We start from the raw sequence: 14,852 nt of genomic DNA, 5'->3' as shown, positions 1-14,852 counted from the left end.
ACATAATCTACCAAATAAACAAAATCAAAGAAAAAACACGTGATCATCTCATTAGATTATGAAAAAAGCATTTGACAAAATTCAGCACTCCCTCATGTTAAAAGTCTTGGAAATATCAGGAATTCAAGGCCCATACCTAAAAACTGTAAAAATAATATGCAGCAAACCAGTAGCCAACATCAAAATAAATGGAGAGAAACTTGAAGCATCCCACTAGAATCAAGGACTAGACAAGGCTGTCCAATCTCTCCCTACCTATTCAATGTAGTACTTGAAATTCTAGCTAGAGCAATTAGACAACAAACGGATATCAAAGAGATACAAATTGAAACAGAAGATATCAAAATATCACTATTTGCAGAGTATACATACTTAAGTGACCCAAAAATTCCACAGGAGAACTCCTACAGCTGATAAACAACTTCAGCAAAGTGATTGGATAAAAAAATTAATCAAACAAATCAGTAGCCTTCCTCTACTCCAAGGATAAACAGGCTGAGAAAGAAATTAGGGACATGACACCCTTCACAATAGTTGCAAATAATAACCAAGCAAGTGAAAGATCTAGTTGACAAAAATTTCAAGTCTCTGAAGAAAGAAATTGAAGAAGATCTCAGAAGATGGAAAGATCTCCCATGCTCATAGACTGGCAGGATTAATATAGTAAAAATGCAGGGAGGGTAGTGGCAGGGAAAGAGGATGGGTGGGGGAACATAATCTGGTATTAGGTGGGGTAAAAGGACTCAAGGCCCGAGGGCCAGCAGAAAGAATGGAAACAGGCAGCTTTGGGGAATAGGAGGTTGAGAGGATCGCCCCCCCCCCCAATGTACCAGAGACCTGGAAGATGAGAGACCCTCAGGAATCAAAGGGGGGGACCTAGATGAGATGCCCCAAAGTGGGGAGAGGAAACTTGTAGAGCCCACCTCCAGCAGAAAGACAGGGCATCAAGTGAGTTATGAGGTTGCTATCTCACAGTCAAAATTCTGACTCATAACTGTTCCTGTCTGAAAGAACTGCAGGAATGGAAATGGAGAAGAGTCTGAGGAAAAGAAAGTCCAGTGACAGGCTCAAAGTGGGATTCAGCTCCAGGGAAGGCCCCAAGGCCTGACACCATTACTGAGGCTATGAAGCACTCACAAAAGGAACCTATCAAGACTGACCTCTGAAAGGCCCAACAAGCAGCTGAAAGAGTCAGATGCAGATAACTCCACCCCAAAGGAAAAACAGTTCCTGGTTAAAGAATTGAGTGTCCTTCATGCTAAGTTGTAGTGGAGACTGGGAGGTAAATGTGTTAAAGACATGCAAGTATGTGAACCCAGTGGTTGAATCAGAGGAAAGTTGGAGTAAGCTGAGGAAGGCAACCCTGTAAGAAGACCAGCAGTCTCAATTAACCTGGATTCCGGAGATCTCTCAGACACTGGATGACCAACCAGGCAGCATGCACCACCTGATATTAGGGTCCCAACACATGTACAGTAGAGGACTATTGTTGAGTCTGGGTTCAGTCAGAGAAGATGCAATTGAACCCTCAAGAGACTGGAGGCCCCTGGGAGTTTAGAGGTTTAGTGGGGTGGGTAGAATAGGTGGGGTGGGGACATCCTCCTGGAGATAATGGAGTAGGTATGGATTGTGGAACTGTCAGAGAGTGAACCAGGAAGCTAATAAAATCTGGAATGTAAGAATAACAAACAAACAAACAAACAAACAAAATAAATAAAATTTTGAGAAAAGGGTTGGGGGGAAGAAAACAGGATGGAGGTTTTCAGGATTGAGAGGAGAAGGAAGGAAACAAAATCTTAAACTATAAGGTTTTCCTGACAAGCTTTGCAACAAGAGGAAAGTTGTAGTTGTCTCAGCTTGTGAACAGCCTCAATGCCCCTGAAGTATGCAACAAAAATGGTGAACTTGATATAACAAGAATTTTACCTCAACAATCACAAATTTATTTTTAAAAAATACACCTCTTTCTCAGCTCTCTCTATCAGGAAATAGCAAATTCCAGAAGGCCATGTGGGGCTAGAGAAATGGGTCCTCTGGTAGACTCCTTGCTCAGCATGCACCAGGCCCTGTTCAGACCATATGACTGTACAAACTAGGCAAGGGGTATAGACGTGTGGCCCCAGCACTTTAAGGGCAGTGATAGGAAGAATAGAAAATCATGGTTATTTTTGGCTCCTTAGCAAAATTTTAAAGGAAAAACAAAATGGTAGAGCCAGGATTGGTGACATAAATCTGTAATCCTATCACTAAGAATATAGAAACAGGAGGATTGCCAGTACCAGAATGAGGTACATGCAATGCCCGAGGCACAGCCAAGCCAAGGATAAAAGAGAAAAACAAGATCCCCTGATTTTCAGGTCTTGACAGAGTGATCTGTGACACTTTATTAACAAGTAGAGCTTAAAAAGCCTGCACCCAAAATGGCCAGCCCCAAGAGGTACATACAAATGCATATATTAGTCCCAGAAAACAAATAGTATACTTCCCCCTGTTTTTCTGCATTAACAACTACACAAAGGGCAAAATGAAGCAAGAGCAGGTAGTTTCTCTTAACTACGCTACAAGTGCCTCCAACTCTCTCTCTCTCTCTCTCTCTCTCTCTCTCTCTCTCTCTCTCTCTCTCTCTCTCTTGCACACACACACACACACTCACACACACACACACCCTGCTGTGTTTGTGTCCACAGTGTTTGTTAAATCTTGTATGCCAGTTCTGGTCTGGTAAATTCTTTTACCCATGCACCAGGAGCTGAACATTCCCAGCACAATGCAACTCTTAAAAAATAACATGAGTGCTGGAAGAGAACATCATCTATCTCTCATCATCCTTGAACCTGACTCTAGTAACCCTGGAATCTGAAAGAGCCTGGAAACAGCTTTCCATATTCATGGACTCTAGTTCCTCTCTGTGGTTTCCTTGAAACAACTCCAAAATGTTCAGCCTAAAACTGTGTTGAGAAGATGAATACCAGTCTTCTCATGGCTAATTCCAGTATCAGTTACCAGGATGCACATTACTGATATATGTACATGTTGTCCTGCCAAGAACCATTGAAGGAGAAACTAAAAACTAGCAGGTGATCTTCATGAGATAGATCCACCTTGGATTAAAATTTACATTGGATTTGCTCTAGTAGGCAAGTCCCAGGAGAAATTCATTTTAGGAAAGATTCCTGCAATTTATGTGCTTTTTCATTTTATATATGTATACATATATATAATAGAATATAAATATATCTATTTATAAAATTTAATAAAATTTCTGTGATTTATTTCTACCAACAACTTCTTCCCAGACATCACAACCACAACTTTTGTTTCAGTGACTAATAGAAGGGTCTGGGTACAGGCTGAGCAACTGGTGAGTGGGAGACCTAGGCTGCGGGGGAGCAGAGGGATCTCTGCGGAGTGCACACGGAAAGGGCACCCCCTGCCCTGACCTGCCCTTTCCTCCCCGATCCAGTGACCGGGAACAGATCTTAGGAACTTCTGTTCCCACCCTGAGACGACTTCAGGACACAGAGCAGAGCCTGGCCCACCTGCCAGCCGGAAAGGTGGCTCGGAGAGGCTGAGCATCTGTGACCAGGAACAGATCTTAGGAACGTCTGTTCCCACCCGGAGGCGACTTCAGTACGCAGAGCGGAGCCTGGCCCAGCTGCCACCCGGAACCTGGGCTGCCGGGGAGTAGAGAGATCTCTGCGGAGTGCACACGGAAAGTGTACCAGGGACACAGACCAGATACAAGGGAAAGGCAAGAACATATCACTGACAACAAAATGGCAAAAGGAAAGAGAAAGAGTATATCCCAAGGAAACCAAGACAATCTAGCAACACCAGAACCCAGCTCTCCGATAGTAGCAAACATCGGAATTGCAAACGCTCCAGAGAAAGAAGACACAGACCTGAAATCATGCCTCAAGATGCTGATAGAGTTACTTAAACAAGAAAGGGAGGAAAAGCAAAAAGATTCAGAAGCTTTTAAAGAAGAAACAAGAAAAACACTCAAAGAACTCAAAGAAAGAGACGAAAAACAGAACCAAAGAAATAAAGGAATGGAAGAGGGAAATTAAAACAGAAATTGACACAATAAAGAAAGCGCTAAAAGAGATAACCCTAGAGTTAGAACACCAAAAAAAGAAATCAGGAGTCACAGAAGCAAGCATTTCCAACAGATTACAAGAGATTGAGGAGAGAATCTCGGGGGCAGAAGACAACATTGCAAACATAGACAAAACAGCCAGAGAAGATGCAAAAAACAAAAAGCTCCTAACCCAAAATGTCCAGGAAATACAAGACACAATGAGAAGACCGAACCTAAGGATAATAGGAATAGAAGAGGGAGAAGAGTATCAACTAAGAGGCACAGTAAATATCTTCAACAAAATCATAGAAGAAAACTTCCCTACCCTCAAGAATGAGATGACCACGAGCATAAAAGAAGCCTTCAGAACTCCAAATAGGTTGGACCAGAAAAGAAATACCTCCCGACACATAATAGTAAAAACATCAAGTGCCCAAAGTAAAGAAAGAATACTAAAAGCAGTAAGGGAAAAAGGTCAGGTAACATATAAAGGCAGACCAATCAGACTCACACCCGATTTCTCAACAGAGACTATGAAAGCTAGAAGAGCCTGGACAGACATCATGCACTCCTTAAGAGAGCACAAGTGCCAGCCCAAGCTGCTATACCCAGCAAAACTATCAATCACCATCGATGGAGAGACAAAGATATTTCAAGACAAATCAAAATTCACACAATATCTGACCACAAACCCAGCACTACAACGAATTATAGGTGGAAAACCCAATACAAGGAGGGAAAATACAGCCTAGTAAAAACAAGAAAACTCCTAAACAAGAAAACTAAAAGAAGAAAAAACACAGACACAACTCAACCCAAAAAAGCAAAAATGGCAGGAAACAGAAACAATTATTCCTTGATATCTATTAACATAAATGGTCTCAACTCCCCAATAAAGAGACATAGACTATCAGACTGGATACATAAACAAAATCCAGCCTTTTGCTGCATACAGGAAACTCATCTCAGAGACAGAGACAGACACTATCTCAGAGTAAAAGGGTGGGAAAAAAACTTCCAAGCAAACAGCTCCAAGAAGCAAGCTGGAGTGGCTATTCTAATATCGAATAAAGTAAATTTCCAACCAAAAGTTATCAAAAAAGATAAAGAAGGACACTTTTTACTCATTACTGGGGAAATCTGTCAGGAGGAACTCTCAATCCTTAACATATATGCTCCAAATAAAAAATCACCCACATTCATAAAAGAAACTCTACTAAAGCTCAAAAAATACATTTCACCCCACACAATAATAGTGGGAGACTTTAACACCCCACTCTCACCAATGGACAGATCAGGGAAACAGAAACTGAACAAGGAAACTACAAAACTAGCAGAGACTTTGAACCAACTAGAATTAATAGATACATACAGAACATACTATCCTAAAGCAAAAGAATACACCTTCTTCTCACCACCCCATGGCACCTTCTCGAAAATTGACCACATAATTGGACACAGAACGAGCCTTCATCGATATAAGAAGATTGAAATACTCCCATGCATCCTCTCAGATCACCATGGTCTACGGCTGGTCTTTAACAACAACAAAGACAACAAAATGCCCACATACACATGGAAACTAAACAACGTTCTGTTAAAGGATAGCAGGGTCAAAGAAGAAATAAAGGAAGAAATTAAGGACTTTCTAGAATTCAACGAAAATGATAACACAACATACCCAAACCTATGGGATGCAATGAAAGCAGTATTGAGAGGAAAACTCATTGCCCTAAGTGCTTCCAAGAAGAAACTGGAGAGAGCTCACATCAGCAACCTGACAGCACAGCTAAAAGCCCTAGAACAAAAGGAAGCAGATATACCCAAAAAGAGTAGACGGCAAGAAATAATCAAAATTAGGGCAGAAATAGACCAAATAGAAACAAAAAAAACCATTGAAAAAATCAACAAAACAAAGAGTTGGTTCTTTGAGAAAATCAACAAGATTGATAAACCCCTAGCCAGACTAACTAAAGGGCAAAGAGAGAGTATCCAAATTAACAAAATCAGAAAGGAAAGTGGTGACATAACAACTGAAACTAAGGAAATTCAAGAAATCATCAGATCCTACTACAAAAACTTATACTCCACAAAATTGGAAAATCTGGAGGAAATGAACAAATTCCTAGACAGATACAAGGTCCCAAAGTTTAACCAGGACCAAGTAAACCATCTAAATAACCCTATAACACCTAAAGAAATAGAAGAAGTCATCAAAAGCCTCCCAACCAAAAAAAGCCCAGGTCCAGACGGGTTCAGTGCAGAATTTTATCAGACATTTATTGGGGATATAACACCTATATTCGCCAAACTATTCCAAAAGATAGAATCAGATGGAATATTACCCAACTCATTTTTTGAGGCTACAATAACCCTCGTACCTAAGCCACACAAAGACCCTACAAGGAAAGAGAACTTCAGACCAATCTCACTTATGAACATTGATGCAAAAATACTCAACAAAATCCTTGCAAACCGAATCCAAAAACACATCAAAACCATCATTCATCATGACCAAGTAGGCTTCATCCCTGGGATGCAGGGATGGTTTAACATAAGGAAATCCATCAATGTAATCCACCATATAAACAAACTTAAAGACCAAAATCACATGGTCATCTCACTAGACGCTGAGAAAGCATTCGACAAAATCCAACACTCCTTCATGTTAAAAGTCCTGGAAAGAACAGGAATCCAAGGCCCATATTTAAACATAATAAAAGCAATATACAGCAAACCAACAGCCAACATCAAACTTAATGGCGAAAAACTTGAAGCAATCCCACTAAAATCAGGGACTCGACAAGGCTGCCCACTCTCTCCCTACCTATTCAACATAGTACTGGAAGTCCTGGCTGGAGCAATTAGACAGCAAAAGGAGATCAAGGGGATACAAATCGGAAAGGAAGAGATAAAAACATCACTCTTTGCCGATGACATGATAGTGTACTTGAGTGACCCCAAAAATTCCACCAGAGAACTCCTACAGCTGATAAACAAGTTCAGCAAAGTGGCCGGATACAAAATTAACTCAAACAAATCAGTAGCCTTCCTATACTCAAAGGACAAACATGTGGAGAAAGAAATTAGGGAAAAGGTACCCTTCACAATCGTTACAAAAACTATGAAATACCTTGGTGTGACTCTAACTAAGGAAGTGAAGGACCTGTATGACAAGAACTTCAAACCTCTAAAGAAAGAAATTGAGGAGGATCTCAGAAAATGGAAAGCTCTCCCATGCTCATGGATTGGAAAGATCAACATCTTAAAAATGGCCATCCTACCAAAAGCAATCTACAGATTCAATGCAATCCCCATCAAAATTCCAACCCAGTTCTTCATGGAATTGGAAAGATCAATTTGCAATTTCATATGGAATAACAAAAGACCTAGAATAGCGAAATCTATCCTCAACAACAAAAAAAAACATCTGCGGGAATCACTATCCCTGACCTCAAGCTATATTACAAGGCAATTGTGCTGAAAACTGCATGGTACTGGTACAGAAATATGCAAGTGGATCAATGGAATAGAATAGAAGATCCAGAAATGAGCCCTCATGTATATGGTCACCTGATTTTTGACAAAGGAACAGTAAACATTCAATGGAAAAAGGACAGCCTATTCAACAAATGGTGCTGGTCCAACTGGCACTCAACATGCAAAAGAATGAAAATAGACCCGTTCTTATCTCCTTGTACAAAGCTCAAGTGTAAGTGGATTAAAGATCTCCACATTAAACCAGATACACTGGAACTATTAGATGAGAAAGTAGGGAAAACCTTAGAACACATAGGCACAGGAGAAAATTTCCTGAACAAAACACCAATGGCTCAAGCTCTAAGGTCAAAGATTAACAAATGGGACTTAATGAGATTGCAAAGTTTCTGTAAGGCTAAGGACACTAAGAAAACAAAATGGCAACCAACAGAGTGGGAAAGATCTTTACCAACCCCAATCAGATAGAGGCCTAATATACAAGGTATACAAAGAACTCAAGAAGCTAGACACCAGAGAACCAAACAACCTTATCAAAAAAATGGGGTACAGAGCTAAAAAAAAGTTCTCAATTTAGGAATATCGAATGGCTGAGAAGCATTTAAGGAAGTGCTTGACATCATTAGCCATCAGGGAAATGCAAATCAAAACAACCCTGAGATTCCACCTCACACCACTCAGAATGGCTAAGATCAAAAATTTAGATGACAGTAAATGCTGGCAAGGATGTGGAGAAAGAGGAACACTTCTTCACTGTTGGTGGGGTTGTAAACTGGTACAATCACTTTGGAAATCAGTCTGGCGATTCCTCAGAAAATTGGACACAATACTACCTGAAGACCCAGTTATTCCACTTCTGGGCATATACCCCAGAGACACTTTAATACACAACAAAGATATATGCACCACAATGTTCATAGCGGCTCTATTTATAATAGCCAGAAGCTGGAAGGAACCCAGATGTCCTTCAGAAGACGAATGGATACAAAAATTGTGGTACATATACACAATGGAATACTACTCAGCCACCAGAAACAATGACTTAACCAAATTCTTAAGAAAATGGCTGCATCTAGAGAAGATCATCCTGAGTGAGATAACCCAGTCACAAAAGAACAGACATAATATGCAGTCACTGATAGTGGGATGCTAACCCCAGAGGCTTGCACTCCCCCAGAAACAACTCACAGACTGTATGAAGTCCAAGAAATAAAGAAAACAAAAAATATACATATATTCACAAAACAAGAAGACTTTGACTATTTCCATGTTGCGTTTTGTTTTGCATGTACTTTACGCTTATTGCAACTAGTACGTTTTCAATGCATACTGTCAAGCCCTTGAAAAAAAATCAAGTACTGACTAAAAAACATATTCACATGGTTTTATGTAAAATTTATTTTAATGTCTGAAAAAACAGTACTGACAAAAATGTATAATTTTAAGCAAAAAATGTTTAAAATCTTTACATTTATCTTTGTTTTGCAAAATAAAGTCGTTTAAAAAAAATAGAAGGGTTTGGGTGACATTTGGTGTCACAAATAGAGCCTACCATTTCATTTTTAATTACAATTTTAAATATATGTGATGGGGTCTTCCCAGTAGCTCTGGGTGACCTGGAACCTGCCATGTACAAGCAGGCCTAAACTTGCAGATATCCTCCTGCTTCTGCCTCCTGAGCGCAAGGAATTACTTTCTAAACAAGCTCTGTCCAGGATCTATCTACCAAAAAGGACTGAAAACAATTATGTACAACTGTAAAGTAGGCAGATTTTCTACCAATCTACTAACAAATTTCTAGTCCAACTCCACGTCCTTATACTAATCCTAGAAACCCCAACATATACGTCCACCCTCTCTTTCTTCACTTCCTCTGCTCCTGCTACACTGATCTGGACACTGATATTCCAAGCTCAGGGACTTATCATCCATGAGGCATCTTCACTCATCCACTTCATCTCTACTTAGGGATTCACTCTTGAGAGAATCCTGTCTTAACTTTGTTCTCTACAAACACAAGCTCACATCTCAGCCTCTATCTTTATAGCTTTATACCTGTGTTCACTGTACCCATCACCAGTGATCTGTCATGTTTTTCTTATTTTGTTATAATATGTTTTTCTCCAAAGGAAAGAAAGCTTCTGGTCAAAGAATTGAGTGTCCTTCATGCTCAGTTTTAGTGGGTGCTAGGAGCTAACTGTATAAGGACATGCAAGTACCTGGTAGACCTCTATTCAAATGAAAAGGAATTGAAAGCCTGGGTGTTCTGCAAAGCTCTGAAGAGACAGTCTGGCCTGGCTGTGATAGTCTGCATCCTGATGACACAGCTACTAAGATTTTAACAAAGACAGCATAAACCTCAGCAGTGCATAAACCTCTAACCAAGGGCACCTGGTTCCCCTCCCTCCAGTGCATAACACTGACCAAATCCTAAATGTTCACTTTTCAAACTCTTGCTTTTCAGATGTGAACTCTAAGAGATTAAAAAAAAAAAATAGAGTCATCTGTTGTGACCTACTTCTCACTAACATATCTCATATTAGACCACAACAGATAGGTGGGAGTGATTCTTAATGGGTCTAGACTTCCAAGCACCAAGGTATGCAACACTAAAATAGAAGACAAACAGGAGTCACCACGATCCAGGTAACACCATCTTAGCTCAGTGACACCAAGAAATGTGTGCATCTTGGGAGGTAGAAGCAAGCAGGACAGAAGTTCAATGGCATTCTTGGCTATACAGAAAGACCTAGGTTAACATAGATTATCTGGGATTAAAGAATCCAATAGGCAAAGTTGACAAGGTGCTACACTGGGCAAAGATTTGAGTTACTGAGAGTGATGACCTAAGTCTGACCCCAGGACCCACATATGAGAAGGAGGGACTTGACTCCCAATGATTGTTCTCTAACCTCTACATGTGCTAAGCTGTGTGTCAGTACATGTGTGCATGTGTGCTCATATATACACAGACACTGCAAGTACAGCTAAGATATGTTTACTACATAAGGTACCCATATATATGTATATATATAATTTGTATATATATAATAAAATAGAGAGAGAGAGAAAGGGGGGAGAACAGATTTCCCCCATGTAGCCTTGATTGGCCTTGAATTTACCATGTAGATTAAACAGGCCTCAAACTTTCAGAGATTCTTGTGATTCTATCTCAAACTTGCAAAGTTTATCCTTTCTCTGCTTCTTCAGTGCTGGATAATTACTTTTCTAAACTTGCTTTCTACAGGTTCTAGCTACCACAATGGGTTTATAACAATTATTTACAAATGCAAGGCAAACACACTTTCCTACCCATCTCCTCGCCATTCCTAGTCCAATTCCAAGTCCTTACACTAGTCTTAAAATCCACAGTGTATGTGATTATCCTCTCTTCCCTTGCTCCCTCTGTTCCTGCTACACTAATCTTGACACTGATATGCCAAGATCAATACCTTTGACTTTGCTGCTCCTTTGACCACACATCCATGGCATCTTCCATCATCTACATCAGCTCTGCTCAGTTGTCACTCTGGGTGAATTCTTTCCTAATCTTGGTCTCAAAAAGCACATGTTCAAACCTCAGGCTCTATCTTCATGGCTTTATGCCCACTTTCATTGCACCCATCAGCATTTGCCATGTTTCCCTTATTTCTTTATACTCTGTTTCCCAGCTGTAAAATATGTTCTAGAAGGGGAAGAATTCAGTCTGCTACATGCTTAGGGGTAGTGGGTGCTGTAGTTAACTGTGTGAAGGACATGCATGTGCTGGTAGATCTCTATTCAGATGTGAAGGAATGAAAGAATGGGTGTGCAGACCAGCTCTGCCTGACTGTGAGATGCTGAAGGCTGATGTCAAGAGCTACTAGGATGTTAATAAACACAGAAATGCACAGTTCTCCCTCACAGCTCACCAAAGACACTTGGCTGCCTTCCCTCTCGTGCAGATAGACCCCAAATGCCAAAGCATCAGGCAGTGCAGAAGTTGTGGAATCACTGTTCTCTCCTTCCAGCTCTAGCTTTGCAGAAGGGAACAAAGGCATGGAAAAGACAGGGATCCCCATATACTTCTCACTCACCTCTCTCCTTCCAGGTCCCCATAGGTAGTCTTAGAGATTCTGACTGTAGGTCCAGATTCCCTAGTGAAAAGGTGTCACAACACCAGATCAGAACACAGACAGACAGGTGCCACCAGAAGCCTGATAACAGCATCTTAGCTCAGTGACACCAAAAAGTGCTTTAGTCATTCATTCACAACCAGGGTCACAACCATGTCCCTGTCATGTGACACAGCCTGAACATTCCCTGCAGGGAAATCATTGCTGACAAGTATGTATTCAGTGTTTACCACAGTTCAAAAGCTATGCTTCTGTTCTTAAGCTGATCTAAAACAATGTTCTCATTTTATATGTAAAGAAATAGAGATGACAATTTTAGTGTTCTTAACTAATTGAACTACGCCTCTTCTCTCAGTTGTGTATTGGTAGAGAATAGCCATTCATTCTTAGACAACTGTCTTACTACCTTTGGAATGATTTTTGTTATTATTTAGTTTGTATTCCCACCAAATAGAACTAAAATGTTGAAATTTGACAAATAAATAGATAGATGACAGATAGATAGATAGATAGATAGATAGACAGATAGACAGATAGATAGAAGATAGATAGATAGATAGATAGATAGATATTCCACCCTCCATTCTACTCTCCTCTTTTCATCCATTCGTCCTTACTTTCTCATGCTGCCCCATCTCTTTCTTTATCTCTGTGCTACCTTTGTGAGTTGGTGTTAAGGCAATACATGATTGGACAGAGGAGGGGTAAGCAGGAAAAAAGGCTGGAGGAGCAGAAAATGAGGCAGGAGGCAGAGATTGACGAAGGAGGAAACGAAAGCAGATGTGTATGTTTTTCTCAGCACATCTCTAGCTTGATGAGGTTATGATTATTTCTAAGGGTTTCTATGGGTCTAATTTATCTCATATAGATGAGCATTTGTTATCTTTGTCCATTGGTTGTGAGCTTATTGTGTAGAGGGTTTGTGGATTAAGAATTTAACATATAAACCTGTTTGATAAGTTAATGGTTGTGAGTCATGTTTGTACCAGGTGGTGGAGGAAAGGAACATGCGTGGGCAATCATATCCACCTGGGACAGAAGCAATAGAGGCAGTAGAGTGAACCACACATGAGTTCTTAGAGGCGGCCTGAGAGATCCTCGAAGTGCTTTATTGCCCATGGGAGATGGCACTAGTGTGGGATATAAGGTAGCCCAGATACTCCCTCAACAGCCCTACATCCTCATGGAGACAGAGGGAAGTGGCATGTGGAACAGTCAGAGGATAGACCTAGAGATGGATTAAGTCTTGACTTTAAAATAAGATTAAAATAAATAAATAGGAAATGTTATTGTGGTCAGGCAGACACACAAATAATGAGGCACTCAGAAGAACAAAGAAAGAAATTTAAGAGTTCAGGGCCAACCTGGTTTACATGGCAACATCAGGAAAGAATATGTTCCCTTCCTTTATTGTTTGACCTGTCTTCACTGGATGTGCCTGATCACAGGTAGAATGGAATTATGTAAACAGGAAATACAAAAGGATATACATTTACCCCAGATTGGATGTAGGTGGGAGATACTAGGCAGGAAATAGGTCAGGATGTATGCTTGCCCCTGGTTGGACCTGATGTAAAATGAGATGAATTATAAATTTGCCTATTGAAGCCCCTACATATCATGCTACCAGAGTATATTCTGGGAAACTAGAGGTGGAACTGGTGAGCAGTTAATGAAACCCTGCTGAAAATTTGGCTTTAAGACAATTCAAAGACTGCCTTACCTTGGGATCCACTCCATATGCAACCACTGAACCCAAGGACTATGGCTGATGCCAAGAAGTACTTATTGGCAGGAACCAGACCTGGATGCCTTCTCAGGGGCTCTACCAGAGTCATACAAATACAGCTGAGCATGCTTGCAGATAACCATCAGACTGAACATGGGGAAACCAATGAAGGTGCTAAAGAAAGAACTGAAGAAACTGAAAGGGGTTGCAACCTCATGGGAAGAACAACATTATCAACCAACCAAACCCTCCACAACTTCCATGGACTAAAACACCAACCACTGAGCACACATGGACAGACCTATGGCTCCAGTTGCATATGTAGCAGAAGATAGCAGTGTCTGGCATCAATGTGAAATGAGGCTTTTGGTCCAGCGAGGGCACGTCTTCCCAATGAGGTGGAGAAGGTGATTAGGGGAGAGTGCACCTTTGTGGAGACAAGTGTGAGGGGGAAGGGGGATGGGAGTGGGGTGGAGGAATGGGGATAACATTTCAAATGTAAATACAGATGGTATCTAATAAAAATTTTGGCTTTAAAATGTGGTTGTGTTTTTATTCTCAACAAGTGGGATTAACAGAAGGAACGAAGCTCATACTGCCTCAATTGCACACTTTAAAGAATCCCACAAGATTCCCTCAGTTTTTCTGCCCAGACCACTCTTCCTCAGCTTCTGCTTGTACAGTCATCCTGCTTCTCAAGACACTATAGGTTCAGTGGAGAAGAACATTAACCTTCAGCAGGGCATTAGGAGAGCTAAAGCAATGTTACCACAAACAGGCGTGGTGGAGACTTGAAGGGGAAAACCCTTAGTTTGGAAACACAGAAGGACTTTCTGGTTTTTTCAGGTTTCCAAGAATTTGGGAAGTTCCATGGGTGTGACCTGTGTGCTATAAGCCATGAAAGCACAAGACAAAGTAGGGCCATGCCTATGTACAGACATACCACCAGAAATTCACATCTATCTGGAAATTAGCTTTGGTGTACCAGTGGGAAGAGATGGGAATTCTTTTAAGCAGCTAAAGATAAGATGGATATAGTTAATGAGAATTTAGTTGCTTAAAATCAAGTATTGAATACAAAGTTTGTATATTACAAATAGAGAAAATAAAGATAGGATTACTAATGAACCAACATACAAGAGGTTGAGTGTAGATTTATGTTAAGGCAATGCATGATTAGACAGGGAGAGGAAGTGGGAAAAGGGAGAGGAAACGGAAGAGGAGGAGTCAGGGAGTAAAACGGTAGAGGAGGAGTAAGAGGAGAACGGGGAGAGGACAGAACAGAAACAAGAGGACTGTTCACAGCAAGTGAGGATTTCTTAGGAGGGGAATAAAGAGTGTAGTGATAAATCTGCCCAAAATACACCACAGCTTGTTTTCCTAATTACTGAGTTGTGTTTTCATTGAATGGGTTTATTTGGGTTGAAGA

Source organism: Micromys minutus (assembly GCF_963924665.1).
Source record: "Micromys minutus genome assembly, chromosome: 9".
Lineage (NCBI taxonomy): Eukaryota > Metazoa > Chordata > Mammalia > Rodentia > Muridae > Micromys > Micromys minutus.
Note: the sequence above shows the minus strand (reverse complement) of the source record.